This window comes from Amblyomma americanum, chromosome 1 (assembly GCF_052857255.1).
Source record: "Amblyomma americanum isolate KBUSLIRL-KWMA chromosome 1, ASM5285725v1, whole genome shotgun sequence".
In the NCBI taxonomy this organism is placed as follows: Eukaryota; Metazoa; Arthropoda; class Arachnida; order Ixodida; family Ixodidae; genus Amblyomma; species Amblyomma americanum.
Window position 1 is genome coordinate 459,643,002 of NC_135497.1, and position 19,605 is coordinate 459,662,606.

The 19,605-nt window shown below is 46.5% G+C and overlaps 1 pseudogene; it reads right to left on the reverse strand.

Moving 5' to 3' along the window:
• Positions 1-16,395: 16,395 nt before the first annotated feature.
• Positions 16,396-17,475, reverse strand: LOC144126071 (uncharacterized; annotated as a pseudogene).
• Positions 17,476-19,605: the final 2,130 nt, after the last annotated feature.

A 19,605-nucleotide genomic window follows, 5' to 3' on the forward strand; every position in this document is an offset into this window, starting at 1 on the left:
GCACCTCCATACTGGCCATATATGCTGCAGGTAAGTATATTTTTCTTTCAGCTCAGTGTGTTGCACACTTAAACAACTGAAGCGAAACCTACAGCACAATGGTTTCTCTGCATCTGGCTTAGCCAGACCATTTTTTTCTCTCGGCAGAACCTGACTGCTAGAGAGCGCGTCTCCCAGGTGGTGGATAGGGAGGCTCTTACCAAGCACCTGAAGTGTGCAGCTTGCAAAAGGCACAATAAGTTTGATTAAATGAGAGAACCTTCTGGCATGGTGTGTCTTATAAGTACAGAGTGCTCGGTAAGAGTGGTGCGTGCACCCGCGGACCAACAGGGGTTTCACTGCCTTGACACATTCCCCACCTGTACATGCTTCCTTTTTCCTCAGGTCCATGGCTACAAATTGCTGGCAATTCACAAAGTTGCTGTTAGGGTGCAACTTGATGCAGACATTTTCTGAACAACTCTGCTAAGTGGCACATGGTACTATTATGCGCTGTCAAATAAGAGTTCAGTGTGTGCAGAGCTAAAAGCGACGACTGTTCTAATTTGCGCTGTTGTGATTGTCTTTCAGGTGACAAACAACCAAAGAGACGTGAAGACAACATTGATGGCCTTTCATGATTGTACTGAAGATGTCATTAGCATCAGTTATTGAAATACTTGGAAGATCGCAACTTATACTATGCCTTACCTTTCCTTCAGATTCTAGTATATTGCAATCTGCCTGTCATAGCACAGAAATAAACCTATATTTATTTTGTTCCTGCAACTGCGTTGTCGTCCAATCTCTTTGCAGGTACATGCATCCAGAGATTTGAATTCATTACCAGCATTGTCTGGCGTGCAGTGCAGAAATAAACAAAGCTGCAACACTTTTTAAAGATGCATTGTCACCACAAGCAATCGTAAATTATTTTTCCAATAAAAACAATCTATACATTGTAGATTGTTTACATATTTTCTTAAGCACCCACATAAATTAAAGTAGATAAACTGAGGTGTGACAACTGAACAGATGTGTGAATTGAGATATGGTTAAGTGAGTGCACAAAATAGACAAAGGGACCACAATAACACTGTTCATAACACTGCTCAAAATGCTATACTGTTGCAGTACTGTAGAATCTGCAGAAAGGGCCACACAGCATTTCACTGAGTTAATAGGTAAGATAGATTAGCCTGCATTCATAGTGACAGTCATTAGAACAGCTGCATGGCAAACTCTTTAAGAATGCATCCAAGTCATCAGAGCCTTTTTTTATTAAATAATTATTGCATTAGCACTGCACAAATATTTACTGTTTACATTACAATAGACTACATTGGTAACAATAGCTTGGATTATCATCTCCTGATATGCGTATACAGTTGAGCTTAAAGTGGTATAGACACAAAATTTTTGCTTACATCTTCTTTGAAATGATGCATCAAACATTAGTATAGACGGGTCATCACTTGACATTTGCCTACGGCCGCTAAATAATTTGTAACAATGTCACTAATTAGGTTACATTGTTCACGATACAAAATGTGTGATGCATGTTCTAGGTTTGGGCTAGGATTAGTGTAATGTATGCAAGTCATTTTTCATTTACAGGAGCTTATTCTAGATGTTCAATAAAGCCCAGGAAGGTGTTAGCAGAACACACAGTTATTCTTTTGATTCCATGACAGGTATGACTTAAGATGAACACCAAGATATATATATCTTGTGATAAGCACGCTAATAGCTGTTATCTGGAGACTATCTGGAGGATATTCGGTACTCTGTGAATGATGAATTCAGCATTAGAGACATTAAGGAGCAAGAAATTGTTTCATCGAGATGTGACCTTTAATATTAGCAGTCCATATGAGCAATCACACTGAGGTAAATCAAAGCATCATCAGTGAATAATCTAGTCATGCAGACAATCTTATATTACGTGTCGATCAACGACTGGTTCCATGTGATGAGTATAGGGTAAACTGTGCTTGATGACCTGCTTCAATTCGAACTTCCTCCCCCATAAAAAGTAATGCTGATATTCATATGCCCATACACACGCCCATGCCAATATTCATATGCCCATACACAGAGTGTTTAGCGTGGGAGAGTTGAGATGCAAATATGCAGCAGTATGCAGGCCTCCATTACATTTCTGCTACAAAACAGCTCTAATGAGTTCTGCACCAATTGCGTGAATTAATTATCAACTCTTGCAGGAGAAAATATACAATTTAGATTTCAACAACATATATCATACAAATGCTCACACTGAATTCGAAAATTTTGCTGAGGCTCTTGAGTCTGCCATATCGAAATGCACATTATGCACTACCCGTAGGTACGAACAATTCTTTGTGCCTGTGTATGAATCAGAACATACTTGAGGCTATACAAGAGAAGGATCAATGGTATCGTAAGTGGAAACGTCAAAAAGAAAACATTTGTTATTCAAACAAGTTCAGATCCTCCAGAAACTATGGAGTGGCATTAATACAGATGAGAAAGAAAGAATACAACTGTATGCTAATACAGAAAGCAGAAGGAAACTCCTGAAAAATGTTGGATGTGGGAAATAGCGTAATCGGTAGACAGTTAAAACAGCGCGTAGTTCCTGAACACATTGATGAAAACACAGTTGATAGGTTTGATAATTCCTTCACAAACATTGGCCCTGAGTTTGTAGCTCATATCCCTAATCTACCATGCTCTGTTAATGACCCTTGTGTTCATGACACCTTCTTACCGCAAGCTGTTGCCGATTGTGACATCACAGCAATCAAGAAAACTCGTTGCAAACAAGGCAACCAGACATGACGGGATTACTTTGAGAGCATTAAAGAGAACATTCACCAACTTGCTCCAATCCTATCAATAATAATGGATCATGCAGTTTACGAAGGTATTTATGCAAATATTTTGAGGATCGCTGCAGCTATACCAGTTCACAAACAAGGATAGTAATGATTCAGGCAGTTACCGTCCAATCTCGGTTTTGAGTATCATTAACACTGTGTTCGAAAAACTTGTCGGAAAGCAACTAAATGACTACTTGGAGAGAACTAGAATCATATCTCACTGTCAACAAGGCTTCAGAAATAACAGGTCTACATCTACAGCAGTAATGGCATTGTCTCAAGAGTTATGTTCATCTTTGCATAATTATGAAATGTCTGCAGCCTTGTTCCTAGACTTAAAGAAAGCATTTGATACTGTTAATCACAACATTTTAATTCACAAGCTAATGAAATATCTGCAGCCTTGTTCCTAGACTTAAAGAAAGCATTTGATACTGTTAATCATAACATTTTAATTCACAAGCTAGAGCACTATGGTTTTAGGAATTCCACTCTTGATTTCTTTACAAGCTACATTACTAACAGAAAACAATTTTTCCACATAAAACACTTAAAATCATCTCGACAGCCTGTGTGTGCTGGAGTGCCTCCAGGGGTCAGTCTTAGGCCCTGTGCTGTTGAGTGTTGCTTGCTAATACTTTGTTCACTGATCATTTATAACCAAGTTTCATGTTGGCATCTTCTGTTGCTGTAATAACAAATGTGTACATTGGGCCTATACTAGCTTCGGCTATTGACCCAGCAGTTTTTGCAAACGTTTTGTAGTATCTGAAGTTAAAAGAAAGTACATGCTCTGAATTAAGCATCTGTGATCACGACCACTGGTAGAGCCGGATCAAACAAGTGCATTACGTCACAAGTTGAAAGTAGTTGCTTCACTTCATGAAAGCTTTGAACTGCCTCAGAGTCCCAAGCGAAAGCAACGTAGTGTCACAAGAGCCTGCGCAGAGGCTCAACAACACCTGCATAGTGAGACCACAATTGGGACCACTTGTTAAAACCACTTGTTTTGAGGTGGCACCACTTGAAAACAAGTGGGACCGTTTGGAATCCCACTTCATATTTGGAATCATTGTCTATAAAGTGGGGACATTTGGAATCCCACTTCATAGACACCTCGAATTGCCATGAACTACTTAAGCGCACACTCCAAGGGAATGTTGAAAATCCGCTGCAGCACGAAGAGGCTCATGACTGAAAAAATGCAGATGCAGGAACCATTGGAAGCAAGCTGTTGTCAATGCACAGTGTTTAGAGTAAATGGTACCACAGGCCCACAAAGCGCAGATTTTGTTTAAAAAATCGGCCGTCTTGTTAGCATCAATGCCGCAGTGTCCAGGTATCCAGTGAAAGCGCATTTCTTTAACATGTAGTGGAATGAAAAATCTTAGAGAATGGCCCAGAAGAGCGTCCTTCGAGCCTTCGAGTGAGTCAGGACAGAAAGGCTGTCAGCAAGTATAATGACATCAGTAACGATGCAAGAGACCTTATCTATAGGGCCAACTGAACCCCTAGAAAATGAACAGCGAATATAGGTGTATAATCAGGGGCCCGAAACGAATAACTGCAATCTAGAGCCAATAGCTGCCTATAGGCGACTTCATGCAAACATTTAAAGCGAAAGCCTTTAATGGCTCTCGTTATCCATCCGTCCGCGAAATCTGTCACACTATGACGTCATTAATGGTATAATAATTGATATAACCCATATAGTCTTAGCAATTAAGAAGTAATTGGTGATTAGAAATTGCGCATTAGTTTGTAATTATACATTAATTTGTGAAGTAAATGAATAGCTCAAAACGAAACGTTAAAAATAAAAATAAATAACAATTTTAAAGTAACAAAAATAAAAAGGAAAAATTAACCTATGTGACAATGCAGTTTCAGAAGCGAAAAATTAAAAATAATTAAATAAAAATTAAAAGAAGCAGCCACAGTGCGCGCAGAAAGGCTTTCGCCTCGCGCACTTTACATCGCCAAAGTGACCACTGAATTTTAAAAAAAAGTGCCTCTTCGTACAAGCGATTACTCGCCTTTTCCCGGTTCGCCCTGCACCTTCGAGCAACAATTTCATCCTATGAAGTTGTCCGACGCAACGCCAGAAACGAGCTGATCACGAACAACAGTGTTCACGGAATTGTCGAAGTCGCAGTTCTACGCAGGTTCGCGTAACTGAGCAATGTAAACCTGCAGCTGACAGGCTCGCCAGGGTTCTGTAAACATATCTTGAACCGCGGTAGCGTTCCGTCGTGGCTGAGGACAGACGGTTGCAAGTGCTGAGCGCGGTTTGAAACGTATCTTCGCCTTTCGTAACTTCACTTATGGCGAATTCCACTGGTGGATCTGAAGTGAGGCGCTCGAATCGCAAAAGAGCGCCCCAAACCGCCTCGGAGCAGATCCGCCACTGGTCGGCGTATCAACCTTGTGAGCTCCGTTGGAACGGAGTTGCTCCAATCGACCAGCGGAATTCGCGCGGTCGGTCCAGGTCGACCAGTTGAACTCGAATTCGTCGTCGCGGAGCAAGAAAAGCTGCTCCAGCACGACCAGTGGAAATCGCCATTAATTTAGGTCCCTGCTCCTTCATTTTGCGCTCGTGGCAGGAGGCGTTAATTGCGGAACGACGCTGACCTTCGACGCCGCGCGACTGCAAAGGCATGGCTTTGCGCCGGGTTGCAGCAAACTCAGGCCAGACGCCTCTAAGTAGGTAGAAAACAGTGCCTTCCACTGGTTCCATGGTACTGGTGACTGGCCCGGTGTTTCTAGGAATGTACGAGGGGGCGTAAGATCCCGTGCAACTCATAGGTTTACCTCGTCGACACGTTGTTGTATTGTAGATGCAAGATCGAACGACACACCGGAGCGAGCGATGTCATGATGACGCCAAGTTTCCGCCGAACCCCCCCCCCCTCTACTTTTCTTGCGTCACGTATACGTGGTGTCAAGAGACATGCATGTGACTGAAACTCTGAAGAAGCGAAACTGAAAGTAAGACAACCGAAACTGAAAATAAGAGAAGAGAAACTGAAACTGCCGCACAGTTCATTGCCTGATGGACACATGCAGTATCACGTATTATTTAACGTCTTCATAAAACCGCTGTTTGTTCTTCTATAGGATTAGCAGCATTAGTATATGTTTGCTATTAATGACACCCAGGTAATGAACATGATTTACCAACTTAAGTAGTGTTGGTTCTGCTATAACACACGAAAAATTTATAGGCATGCCTTTGTGTATACGCCAGAAATGAAATTGTGAAGCAAGCCTTGAAACTGCCTGTGCATTTCTCATAAAAAAAAAGAAAAACATTATCTTGTTTTCAAAGCATGCGTGTCATATATATCAGATGTGACTAATGTTGAGCTATAACTTTAAATGGCTCATGCTGGCTGCCATCAAAAATCACTTTTTTTTATTCAACAAACCTCATAACTCATTTCTGTCACGAAAGCAACGAAATGCTTCACTTATATCTCATTGCTTTGGTGCAGTCATGGTTCATTATGCAATGTAAAATCTGATTCACGAATATTTTTGTTACTTGTTGCACGATACGTTTGTTCCTGAAATTCAGCACATCCACCAGTATTGCGTTCCCGCGCGGCTTTCTTTTTTTTAACTGAGTACAGGTGAATAGCCACCGGATTCTTGGCTGATCGCCCAGTGTAGGTATGTGCCATCTTTTGATAGGCTAACAACATCAACAAAATTCGTCTTTCACTTCCAATCATGTGTGCTGCGGTATACTTTTTCTTCGACTTTGTATTGATTCCATCCGTAGTAGGCATGGGAGGCATTGGCCACGCTATCAGCTTCCGCAAGTTAGGTTCACGCAGAATTTGTTAGCTCCGCTTCAAGTTGATCTGATCTCCTTGCAACGAGTTGCTGAAGAAAACGGGTGGACGGGGCAGTGTGGGAAGAAGAGTCGTCGAAGGAAGACATTTGTAATGTTTCTTGAATATAGCCAAAGTTTCTGTTACCGTTATTCAGTTTTTGTCCCCCTGTGATTTATCAGCTATTATTCGAACCCCCAAAGTTTAAAGTTCAAAGTAGTAGCATTACTTTTAAATTCAGAAGAAGCTACTAAACATTACAATTGGGATATATTCGCAGGATCTGGCTTGGAGCTATTCTGTTTGTATCCCTGATTATACTCCTATATTCTTCGTAGAGTTTTTGGTTATTTTGGCTCTTCTCTTAATTCCCAGGCATGTAGCTTGAGTTCTCATTCTTGCAGACTGCCTTTCAGTTCTAGTCTCCAAAATTCCGGAAAATCGTTATTGAATTGGTCGCTTAGGTTTTATGTTCCGTGCACAGTGCGTGAGATCCACTTGGTCTGAGTACCTGCCTATTCGGGTGTTTATTTTAACGAGGTGGCTGATTTATTGGCAAGGTCCGCTCTCAGCGCTCCTGTAATCTTTCCTGTCCTTCACCTCATTATGTTGGAAACTTCACGTTTCCAGCGGTTCCAACATATTTCAGCCAGCTTGAGTGATCCGTTGCTCAATACCGTGGATTTTCACCACTTAAATTACCCATGGAATGTCCAGTGGTGTAAATCAAGGCGTTGCGAGGTGTCAGTGACGCTTCTGCGATGCAAAATCCCTCACTTAAATTTATACTTGCGCCGATGCGGGTTCGCTGCGACAAACCTTTGTGTCTCATGTGGGCAAGTTGAAACAATAGGTCATTTTCTCCTCTCTCGCCGGCGGTTCGCAGTTCAAGGAAAGCAGTATTTGGAGGTCCCTTTTTCGAGGTTAGGACTCCCTCTGTCTCTTCCAGTTCTTCTCTCGTTCGGTGCGAGCGCCAAGGAATTCCCGTTAAGCAGTGTTTGTGGCTACCTTCATGATTACATAAGTGCGACTGATCGGTCACCTTCTTAGCTGCATACAAAATTCTGTTGCATGTCTAAAATGCTTGATTCTATTCTCGGTAATTCATATTTCTTAAATTTTATTGAATTTTCCAATTTTTATCCTGATTCAGTCTTCTACGCCGCCGCCTCAAGTCTTTTTTTTCCCCCGTGCAAATATTTCATTGGCAATCTCCACTGTACCTTGGCAAATCCCCCCGCGTGGGTATGTGCCATATATATTTACTGACGTGAAGAAGAAGAGTGTGGGCTACAAACACTGTCTGTACTTGTGCCCTTCCTTTTATTTGTTGTCTGTTTGCATTGTAAGGCATTAATAGGTAGAAAGGCATGCACGTAATGGGCATACCCTGTACGCATGAATGCGGAAGATGGTCATGGTTGTCCAAGCATTGCCATCAAAGCAACGGGACCTTCAAGAAACAGCTAGGATATGGTTGTGACCCCTCACATGCAGTGATGCTCACACAATTTGAAAATGTTGCAAGTTACAGCAGTCCCGTGGTTATATTGCTGCAAAACAATTAAGCTAGCCCATTCATGCGGAAATATTTTTAGAGGCTGCCAAAAAGGAACATGTCAAAAAGTTACACGTCCTGTTTCATTGTGTTTGAAATGAGGCTTAAGATTAAATTAATGTTACAAATACGCGCTGAAGAAATGAAACGATTAAACTCTCATGTGAAGGAAATACAAAAGGGTATATTTACGAAAACTTATTTACAAGCTAAAATAGCATCGCACACACACTCTCACGGGTTCCTTGTCGTCTGTCACTTGACTGAGTCGCCTCCAAGCGCTGCAGGCTACCGCGCACCTGCAGTGCACCGGAAGCGCGCACACACACAAACACACACACTCTCACCCGCACACGTTCATGGGTCCACTTGAAAGGAGACGCCGCACGGCTCTCCGGTTCGTACTTCTGGCAGCGGCGGCATTTCCCGCGGCCCTAACGACCACACCAATAAGCTAACGAAGCGGGCGCCCATCGGTGCCGCCAAGGACGCCCTCCCGCACCGAAAGCACACATGCGGGCACAAAAGAACGCTCGCTGCGGTGGTAAACGAAATGGTGGTAAACGAAATGAACAAGCAACTGCTGTGCAATCCATGCACTGTCATGCAGTACTTACTCAATCACAGTCCAGTGACTGCAGAGCGGTCTGCAACCAGTAACTTGCAAAAAAACTATACTATGCAGCGAGCTTGTTTGCACGGTATTTGTTACATTTATCGAACGATCACATGAAATTGGTATGGCTATTTCTACACAGTGCATTTCCTAAAGACTCCTTTCTGCCATACTGTACTTTTTACCCAAAATGCTTCTTACAGAGTCATAAATTGTTACGTACGCGTATAAAGATGTTTGTAGCAGGTGTGTGAGCCTGAACAAAAAAAAAACCTTTTATTTTCCTTAATTCTTCAGTATTCCTGATTATGACGACATATGGGCATTTATATGTTAGTACAATTTTTTTCACGCATCACAATTAACTGATGCACCGATGTGTTTGGTACACATTCATCTTCAGACATTTCATGTCTGTTTGGTCAAAAAAATACGAAATAATAGTTGACTGCATTAGTTTTGACTACCATCACACAGCATGCTCTTGAAATTCCTCTAGCTGTTGTACAGAAGTCTGTAATTGGCTTCATTGCATAGCTTCATACTTGAACCATTTAAACTCTGCAAACTGTTCTTTTTACCGCACATGGCGACATGGCATGCGAAGCCGCGTGGGAACGGGCGAGGAGGATTCGGAGGTACAGCTGCAACTTCGCTGGAATCCAAAGACAGCTAGGTACTTGTCACGGTTAATTTCGGAAAGGCGGCTATGCCCCAGTAAAGTTGCGTAAGGTCTTTCCTTGCAGACCTTACTAAGTTCCTTCACTTCGCACCAGAAATGCTCACCGCCCGATTTTCACGGCAATGAATAAGCTTGCAAGGAATGTTATCGGCGGTCGCACGTGCATGACAATCCTTTCGACATGCGTGACGATGCCCACCGAAGGCATTTCAGGCTGTCGAAGGGACTTGTACGCTGGCTAAGCGAAGAGCGCGGAACATGCGTCACTGACAGCCCCCTTCCTTTCGCCGTCTTGTCCATCGTGCGTCGCGCCGAGCCCGACAAAGAAAAGGCCGTCACCCCCCCCCCCCTTACCCTTCTGAATCGAGGGGCGGGGGGGGGCGGAAATTCCGCAAATAGTTTCCCAGAGGCATCCTTTTTTTTTCATGGGGTCAAGGAAGGTAGCCCAAACAGTGCGAGGCAACGTTCTCTGTTCATTCTAGAGAAGCAAGCTTACACTGCAAAATTAAACCTTGTCTTTCTCTTCCAAATGCAATTAACTAGGAGTCCTGTCCAAAACCATTTCAGGTTGTTATGTGGGCACCCCCAACCTTTTTTATTTCCGTGTAACTCCAGCACTTCTTCACCTTTGTCATTGTAGCCGCTATTGTTCAAGTACCATGCAACATCTTGTTATTAAAGGACCTTTTTAATTGGAAATGAGAGCATGTGCACAGGGTGGAAAGCGCGTGATCTGCCAGGAAACACTAAAGCGGCCCCGAGAAGGGATCTTTATTAAGGATGCCAGCCATCTTGGGCCTCTCCACTTGGCAACGACGACAAAGCGTGTGCGGTCCCTATGGTTAGGCCCCAGCTGTGGAAGCCATCCTCGGACACGACCATGACCTTCGACATCTGATGTTTTTATTTAAAAACACAGGGACCAAAGTCGTGCTGTATGCAGTGCAATCGCCATGTGGTTCCATAATCATCCATTTAGCCCGGCTCTTTGGACGGATTCAGGAAACGACTGAAAAGAACAAAAGTAACGAGCAAACAAAGGTGCGCTGCATAAAAGTTAGAACGTAAAGAGACGAAGGCACGCTGCGCTAATGCTGTAGCGAGGTCTAACATGTAAAATTTCGCGGCTGGCGTCGATTTCTACAAAGCGCGAGTAGTGCCTACGGAAATAAACAAAGGCGCACTGGAGATGGGTAAGTCTGTATACAAGCACGAGTTTTTGTCTCTACCAGCGATTTACTAGCTCACACCGCGCGATTTTGATGTCTGGCGTCGATTTCGACAGAGAGGGAATACGGGCACGAAACGGGACGCTCGCGATCTGCCAGGAAACAATGAGGTGGCCCTAAAAAGGGCCGTTTACAGGAGCACTTCAACCGCGACCTGCAGCGGCGTGGCGGCGCGGTGAGCAGTAGGCCCAGCAGTGGTCCGTCTTGGGCCCTTTGGCTCCGCACCGACGACACCGGTGCACGACGTACACCTCTCCTGGTCTTGCCCTTGAAGCCGACGCTATCCCTGGTCCGTAGATCTTGACGAGGTCCGCGACGATAATCTTTGACATCTGGTCGATGCCCCGGTCTGCGGCAAACAAGGAGAGCATCGGCTCGCCAGAAGCATCCAGGAAACGATGCTGCAAAAAAAGTTACGTTACAAGCGCCGCAATTTGGCGAGTTCTGCACGAGAAAACTTGCGAAAACGTTGTTCAACCCTTACCTCGTGATTGAGAGCGTGCACGCCAGACAAGCGCTTCATCGTGGCTGTCAGACGGCGGTTCAGATGGCGACGCCGGCGGTCCTCAAACCGCACCTTAAGTGGGTCGTCGTAATGGAGTTGCAGAATTTTGAACACCAGCACGACGTGCTCCTGCAGCAGGAAAACGAGGTCCTGGAATGCGCAAGGCATGTAGGTAAGCGGTACAGCACTTCATGAAGCGAAATTTGAGATAAAATGCGTACCTTTATGTCGCTGGCGATTTCTCGCGGGTCAGCGCCTTTTGGGGGTCGTCGCAATGTCGTGGAAGCAAGAACTGTACAGAAATTTCAGCTGGCTGCGCCGACGAGCGCACCACGCAAAAAAAAAAGCCATACCTGGACAGCTTCCGAAACGCGCGCGCCGCCGCCTACGCTCACGAAGAGAATGCCCGCAGACCACGCACGCCCGGCGGCCGGCCAGCCGGCCCTAGCGATTCCCTAGGCACTCTAGGGACAGGCCGAGAGAGGCGCGGCGAACCCACGTCCGGTTGAGAACGAGGGAGAAGCAGAAAAACGTCACGGAGAAGCGCATCCCATCGACCAATCAGCGTTTCCAGCCCACCTGCACCGAAACGCTTCTCTTGCCGGGCCGGTGGCGGCTGGCGCACTCGGCGCGAAATAGAGACAAGCTCCAAGTCACCGCCATTGCGGTCAGAGTGCGCCGATGCCGCCGAACGCGTCGGCGGTCAAGCGCAATGTCTCGCTTTGCCGACTTTAGGTCGCCATGCAGCACGCGCGCGCGCCTTACGCCGGAGTATAAACGCGCCTTAGCAGAGCCTGCGCTTAACCGCTAGCCATCGTATTAGGTGGCGGCATCTATGGGAGCCACTGAAACCCCCCGCACACTCACTGAATAAAAAAGAACCTGTCCGTGGCTGGGAATCGAATATAGGGCCTATGGCGTTTGAGGCGAAGACGCTGCCACTCCGCCACGGCAACTCAAGTTTATCTGTGAATAAAGGCGCATCTAGTGAATGCACTCTTTCGATGCAGATCTCGCCGCGCTTTCGCTACATATAACCTGGCCTAACAGTGCTAGGCCATAATAATAATAATTAATAATTGGTTTTTTGGGGAAAGGAAATGGCGCAGTATCTGTCTCATATATCGTTGGACACCTGAACCGCGCCTTAAGGGAAGGGACAAGGGAGGGAGTGAAAGAAGAAGGGAAGGAGGTGCCGTAGTGGAGGGCTTCGGAATAATTTCGACCACCTGGGGATCTTTAACGTGCACTGACATCGCACAGCACACGGGCGCCTTAGCGTTTTTCCTCCATAAAAGCGCAGCCGCCGCGGTCGGGTTCGAACCCGGGAAGCTAGGCCATAAGCAATTTCCATAAGCATAAGCATGGAAGCTCCAGGGCGGTTTTCCCGCGTCCTGAAATGCACTGGTCGATGCCCCCCTTTCTCAGTCTGATAGCCTTCATCTTCGTCTCCACCGACGCTCTCGGCTCGCTGAGGTGAGCGCTCTCAGACGCCTTTGCGCCCTGCCGTGTACGTCGATGAGGCGCGCCGAGGGTACAACCTGAATCGCTGCTCCAACATATTGCCTCCTTACAGCCCGCCTTACCCACAATATTGTGCGCAGCCGCCGCTGTGGCTGACTGGTTATTTCACTCGGCTGCTGGCCCGAAAGATGCGGGCTCGATCTAGGCCGCGGCGGTCGAATTTCGATAGAGGCGAAATTCTAGAGGCCCTTGTACTGTACGATGTCAGTGCACGTTAAAGAACCCCAGGTGGTCGAAATTCCCCGAGCCTTTCACTACGGCGTCTCTCAAAGCCTGAGTCGCTTTAGGACGTTAAACCCCCATAAACCATAAACAATATTGTGCGTCGTTTGGGTTGCCTGCATTGCTGCCATTCCGATGCGTTCCCTGACACTCCTCACCTTCTCTAGCACTCTCCGGGCTATGCATACCTGCGGAGCTTTATGTTATACCACACCTCTGCCTCCTATTTTTCCTTAAGGGTGTGGCTGACGGGCACGTCAGCTCCGGCGCCCAACATGCGCCCCCGTCTTTAGATCTAGTTAGGCACCTCGGGTGAGAACTTCCACTATCTATTTCTTCAACTGTGGCTCGGTTTGGGGGCATCAATTCAATTCTTTTGCCCTTAATCTTAATAAGACAACTATAGTGGGACGGTTGACTTATGGAATCACGGAACCATCTAGTGGACATTTAATTACCGCATGTTTTCTTATCCAGCGCGGTAAGATATAGCGGCTTATTTAGCACACCTTACAGCATTATTCACAGCATCCAATCAGAATTTTCTTTATTTCTTTATTTAAGCTCTTCCAAAGCGTTCCACCAAACTGTTAATTAAAATGAACTTGTTAGCAGCTCAAACCGTTAAGCTATGGAGATACCTATGCAATTATGACGTCTAAATGCGAGAGCAAGTATAACTTGGTCACGGTGTCAGTGGACACCTGAATCGCGCTATAAGTATGCAGTGGCGTTTGCCTATAGAACTAGAGACAGTCATGCGCCTTTCCTATTCGGACAACCAGCGGAAGGTCAATACTCCGCACATTTTGATCATTTTGATTTTGATCAGATCGACATGCCCATGCACATAAGATCACACATCACGACTTACCCAGTATCAAAGCGCATGGATGAGGAATACAATAGAGTACGCAGACTAGCCAGAGCTAGACCCCTCTCTAAGCGTTGGGATAGAAGCAAGGACACGACCTACGTCCATGAGGCTGGACCCGTTATCGGGGTCGCGATAATTGCGGGAGTTTCACCCCGAGGGGATATAATTGCAAGCAACCTTATCCAAGCGGGGGATACCACATAATCTGAAGAAGCAGCTATCGCACTAGCGATATCAAAGAACAGCGAGGCAACTGTTATGTCCGACTCACAAGCAGCGGCGCGCAATTACCTCAGAGGTCGCGTTCGCGCTCCGTGTTGGGAAATTTTGGAAACGTCTTATCCTTCCAATCCTTTCGAAGTCCAGATTTTCTGGACGCCAGGGCACCTCTCAACGACGGGCGATGAGGCGGCCAACACAGCTGCTCGAGCTCTACTCCTCCGAGCATCCGGCACGCAGCCTCTCTCTGACACAGTTATCAACCCCTCACCGTTACTAAGCTACGCATAAATTACGGAGTATTATAAGATCATAAGAAGGAAATATCCTCTTCCTCACAAAACTGTTAGCAAATTTGAAGAGCACATAATCAGTCGACTATAAACTAATACTCTGCCCAATCCTTAATTGATGAGTAAATGGTATCCAGATACCTACGATTCGTCCTGCCCTTCGGTGGAGCAGTTGGCACACTCTTTGACAGAGTTTGGGAATGTCAAGAAAACTCAGTCTTGGACAGCAATCCCGATCCGACATATGAGCGCTGGGAGGCAACCCTTTATAGCCACAGTCCCCTCGACCAGAAATCGCCGGTTGAGAGGAGCCGGATCATGATGGCGACCAATGGGTTCCCCTACTGAACCCACCCAGTATTTATGCTCTCAATAAATGTTTTCCTCCTCCGTCTCGTTAGTTAAGGAAATGCGCACACTGTCAGTGGAGTTTTTTTTTTTAATTGGTTTTGGGGAAAGGAGATAGCGCAGTACCTGTCTCATATATCGTTGGACACCTGAACCGCGCCGTAAGGGAAGGGTTAAAGGAGGGAGTGAAAGATGAAAGGAAGAGAGAGGTGCCGTATTGGAGGGCTCCGGAATAATTTCGACCGCCTGGGGATCTTTAACGTGCACTGACATCGCACAGCACACGGGCGACTTAGCGTTTTTTTTTCCTTCAGTGGAGTGCTAAATCGCGATTTTGAGGTACGGGGATTGCCCGCCGCGGTGGCTCATTGGTTAGGGCGCTCGGCTACTGATCCGGAGTGCCCGTGTTCGAACCAGACCGCGGCGGCTACGTCTTTATGGAGGCAAAACTCTAAGGCACCTGTGTGCTATGCGAAGTCAGTGCACGTTAAAGATCCCCAGGTGGTTGAAATTATTCCAGAGCCCCCCACAACGGCACCTCTTTCTTCCTTTCTTCTTTCACTACCTCATTTATTCCTTCTCTTACGGCGTGTATAAGGTGTCCAACGATATATGAGACAGGTACTGCGCCATTCCTTTCCCCAAAAAACCAACCAATTACGTGGCTTAGGGGACGCTGGCGGATATAGCTTCATGATGCCCTCAAATGACCCTCGTCATTTGAGGGCCGCGCTTCGCCCACGGGTGGTCGAATGTAGCTCTCGGGCCACATTATGTTTATCCGCCGACAACTGCAACCACCGACCCAAGGGGCCCTCGCGGACTTGGAGGGGTGGGAGGTCGTGGTCTATAGCTCCGATCGGGCGTTGCTCCTGAGGCTGGTGCAATGGACGGAGAATGTCACCGTCAGGCACGGGCTGAAGGCCACCTCCCACGACCAGGAGCCAGCTCATATCTTAAAGTTTGAACTATAAGGGCTCCGCCAGTAATAATGTTTTCAACATCATCATCACCCTCACCCACGTGTTTCCAGTGTAACTGGCTCGCGGGGTGAGTGGAGGCCTCAATCGCGCTCTAAGTAAGCGGTGGCATACACCTACTATGACGCTCTTATGCGCCTTTCCTTTTCTGAAAACGAGCGGAAGGTGTTCTTTTGGCACAAGGCCACCTATGGCCAATGAGCGCCATGGCACAATTAAGGTATTTTCGACTTCTCAAGGTGGTGTCAAAGATCGATTTCCTAATCATTTCACCTTTAATAAGCCGAGCACCAGACCAGGCGAAAGCTTGTACCCATTGCGTCCCCGGTGGGTACCCGGTGGCACTGGGATCGAACCCCCGCACCTCCCGCATGCGAGGCGGATGTTTTACCATTTGGCCACCGCTGCATACGATGATGATTATAGGGTTATGTAATGATGATGATGAAAGTAATGATGATGATAGCGAGAGAGAAAAAAATGGCACTGCGTTGTTCAGCTAGGCCAGGATATGCGTAGCGAGAGCTATGTTGTGAGAGCGTTGCTGGGGCGAGATGACTGAAGTGAAGGCTTGAGGAGTTTACTGACAGCTTTTATTGCTGTCGACCCATGAAACCACTTGGCTACAGCGCGACAGCACGGCTCGAAAAAGTTTCCACAAGTTCACGGCATGTCGGACAGGCTGACAGCTGCTCCGTCGACCCACTGGCTAAAAGCGGGAACGGAGGGAACCATGAGGGAGACGATGCTGGAAAGGTGTCGCCATCTGTCGTGCGGCTGGTGAAATGAAACTGGGCACATCCGGCCCCACTTTTTTGATCAAAGCCCTTTTTGATGAGCGCAAAAGGCAAGGAAACTCTAGGCATGGGCATTAGGCAAGGTGGCAAATGGCAATGGCAACTAGCAACAGGCTTGGCAGATTCACAAAAGCACTACATAAATTAAAGGCAAAGACAGACATGAACAACTCTAAACAAAGCGAAAAAGGAACAAACACAGCACTTTGACAGGTCAATTTCTTAGTTCTGGAGATAGGTGGGCCGTGTGCACTGCCTGACGAGACGCTGCAAGTGATTAACCGCTTGCCTGTGGCAATGCTCTTCTGCTGTTCCGTAGCCGAGGTTGCCAACACAGCTTGTCTTGAAGCGGCTTGTCGCTGACCATTGCAGTTTGGCAGCGGCAGTGTTCTACGAGGAGTCTTAACAGGAGTCTTTGTATTTGCGGCTGCTTTGGCTGTCGGCGGCTGCAGCTGAGACTTGAGTCGGTGGATCTCTTGGTCCTTCTTTTTCAGCTGAAAGCTCAGGCGGCGATTCTCCTGGACGAGACGTTCGAGCTGCTTACAACGTTTCAGAAACTCCGCACTGGAACCACTGGGCTGACTGCTGGTCAGTCGGGACTTAGAAGGATGAAGCTTTACTGATGTGGCAATATCTGATGGTTGCCTCTGGGCGGCCTTGATTTTCTTAATTTTGTCTTCTTTTTCCTTCAGCTGCATTTCAAGTCTGACAAACTTTTGCTTCAAGCCACCCTCTCCTCTCTTACGCTCTTCAACGACTACTGCCTTGTCCTTGGCTGCTTTAGTGAACTTGTCACGCTGTCTTGACTTGCGAGTAGTATTCCTCAAGGTGATTTACCTTTGCCTTGAAACACTGGTTTTACGCACGGAACTGTACGTTCCACCCTCTTCTGCAGAGGTGTCGCTTCTTGGCAGCGTTTCTCTGTGACCATCCGAGCCGACCGTAGGAAACAAAAAATAAACCATAGCGAAATTTATTGGTCGTATGTAAATTAGTATTGGTGGTATAATTTCTCTGTGGATTGTGTCTGCATTTGTGCTAGACCACTACAGAAACCGATACACCTTATTGATCGATACATATATGTCTTATAGGATATCGTATTGACTGTATCGGTCTATGATGGGTTGTAACGAAAAGTACTAGACCAATAGAGAATCGAGTACACCTTATCGACTCATACATATTTGCCACATAGACCAATACCCATTTGTCCATGGGACTGACAGACTGATATGCATCATCCAAGGGTCCTACGAGACCAGTCGGTTTGTGGTTCTAGTTGTTTTTCATTGCTTCGTTCTTCAGCTCAGGCTCTGATCTCAAAATCAACACATGCCGATCCCATGGCGCTCATTAAGCATTGCAGTAACGTAAATTATTTGCCACCTTAAGGATAAGGTACGCTGAGGCAAACAGAAAAAATGCCGCCTCACGTCCCAGAGGATCCGGCGCGCAACGCTTTTGAACAAACTATGTTCTAGTTTGTAGAAAGCCGCGGACAACGCGGTGCCCGCAGCGGAGAGACGGTCGCACGGCGCTCACATCGGGTAAGGTTACGAGAGGAATACATTTTTCCCGTCACTCCCAAACAAGAAATAAAGCAAACAAGAAAGAAAAATGATCGGCTATCGTGGTTTCCCGCATGCCGACACTCCAGTGTAGGACGGTAGGACCGTATGATAACAGTGAGTAAAACTTTTTTTCTATTTTGCGTTTTATAGGCAAATATGCAAAAACCCACGCTGAGACCACACTGAGTCTTGTTTTATGTTAATAACAATTTTTTCCAGTTATTGGCTGAGTTTTATCCACAGTCTAGCGAAACGGTAGCGAAAACGCAGTCGAAGGAGGACAACATTGGGTAGCTGTTTTGGTATTTTTTAGTTTTCCTGTGCGCACGGCAGTAGCGTAAGTTTGTCGCGATGTGCGCTGAATATAATAATAATTGGTTTTGGGGGAAAACAAATGACCCCGCCGCGGTGGCTCAGTGGTTGGGGCGCTCGGCTACCGATCCGGAGTTCCTGTGTTCGAACCCGACCGCGGCGGATGCGTTTTTACGGAGGAAAAACGCTAAGGCGCCCGTGTGCTGTGCGCTATGCGATGTCAGTGCACGTAAAAGATACCTAGATGGTCGAAATTAATCCGGGGCCCTCCTCTACGGCAACTCTTTCTTTTTTCTTCTTTCACTCCCTCCTTTATCCCTTCCCCTACGGCGCGGATCAGGTGTCCAATGGTATATGAGACAGATACCGTGCCATTTCCTTTCCCCCAAAACCAATTATTATTATTATTAAAGGTGGATGTGCGTGTGCCTGTGCGTGTGCGTGCGTGCGTGTGTGCGTGTGCGTGCGTGTGTGTGCGTGTGTGTGTGTGTGCGTGTGTGCGTGCGTGTGTGTGTGTGTGTGTGTGTGTGTGTGTGTGTGTGTGTGTGTGTGTGTGTGTGTGTGTGTGTGTGTGTGTGTGTGTGTGTGTGTGTGTGTGTGTGTGTGTGTGTGTGTGTGTGTGTGTGTGTGTGTGTGTGTGTGTGTGTGTGTGTGTGTGTGTGTGTGTGTGTGTGTGTGTGTGTGTGTGTGTGTGTGTGTGTGTGTGTGTGTGTGTCAAGAAGATTTATAAACAATGCAGTATCGTTTAACACGACAATTACAATAAGTGCTGAGCACAAAATAGACAAAGAACAAGGAAATTTTACAGCTCACTGAATTACCACAGCTCGATGACATGTTACAGCACTGGGTATTCTGAATTTGACTGCTTCTAATCTCCCGCCATTCCGCGCGGTTTGCTGAATGCTCGTTTGATGACGCTTCCACGAGCACAGATGAAAGACCACGAAGACCATGCCTTCAAACTACAGCATTAGAGACTGACAGTTTAATACCCCTGTCACACGGGCACCGCAAAGGCCCTTGAGAATCGGGTCCTAATATCCAAAGGCTTAAGGACTGCAGCTACACGGCACAAATGTTGCGCCTTTGCCGCAAAGGGCCTTGGAGGCGAAGGCTTCCGTCCGAGACCTTTGGAGCCCAAAGGCGCGGCCTTCGAGAACCTGCGACGGCAGTGCCATCCACATCAA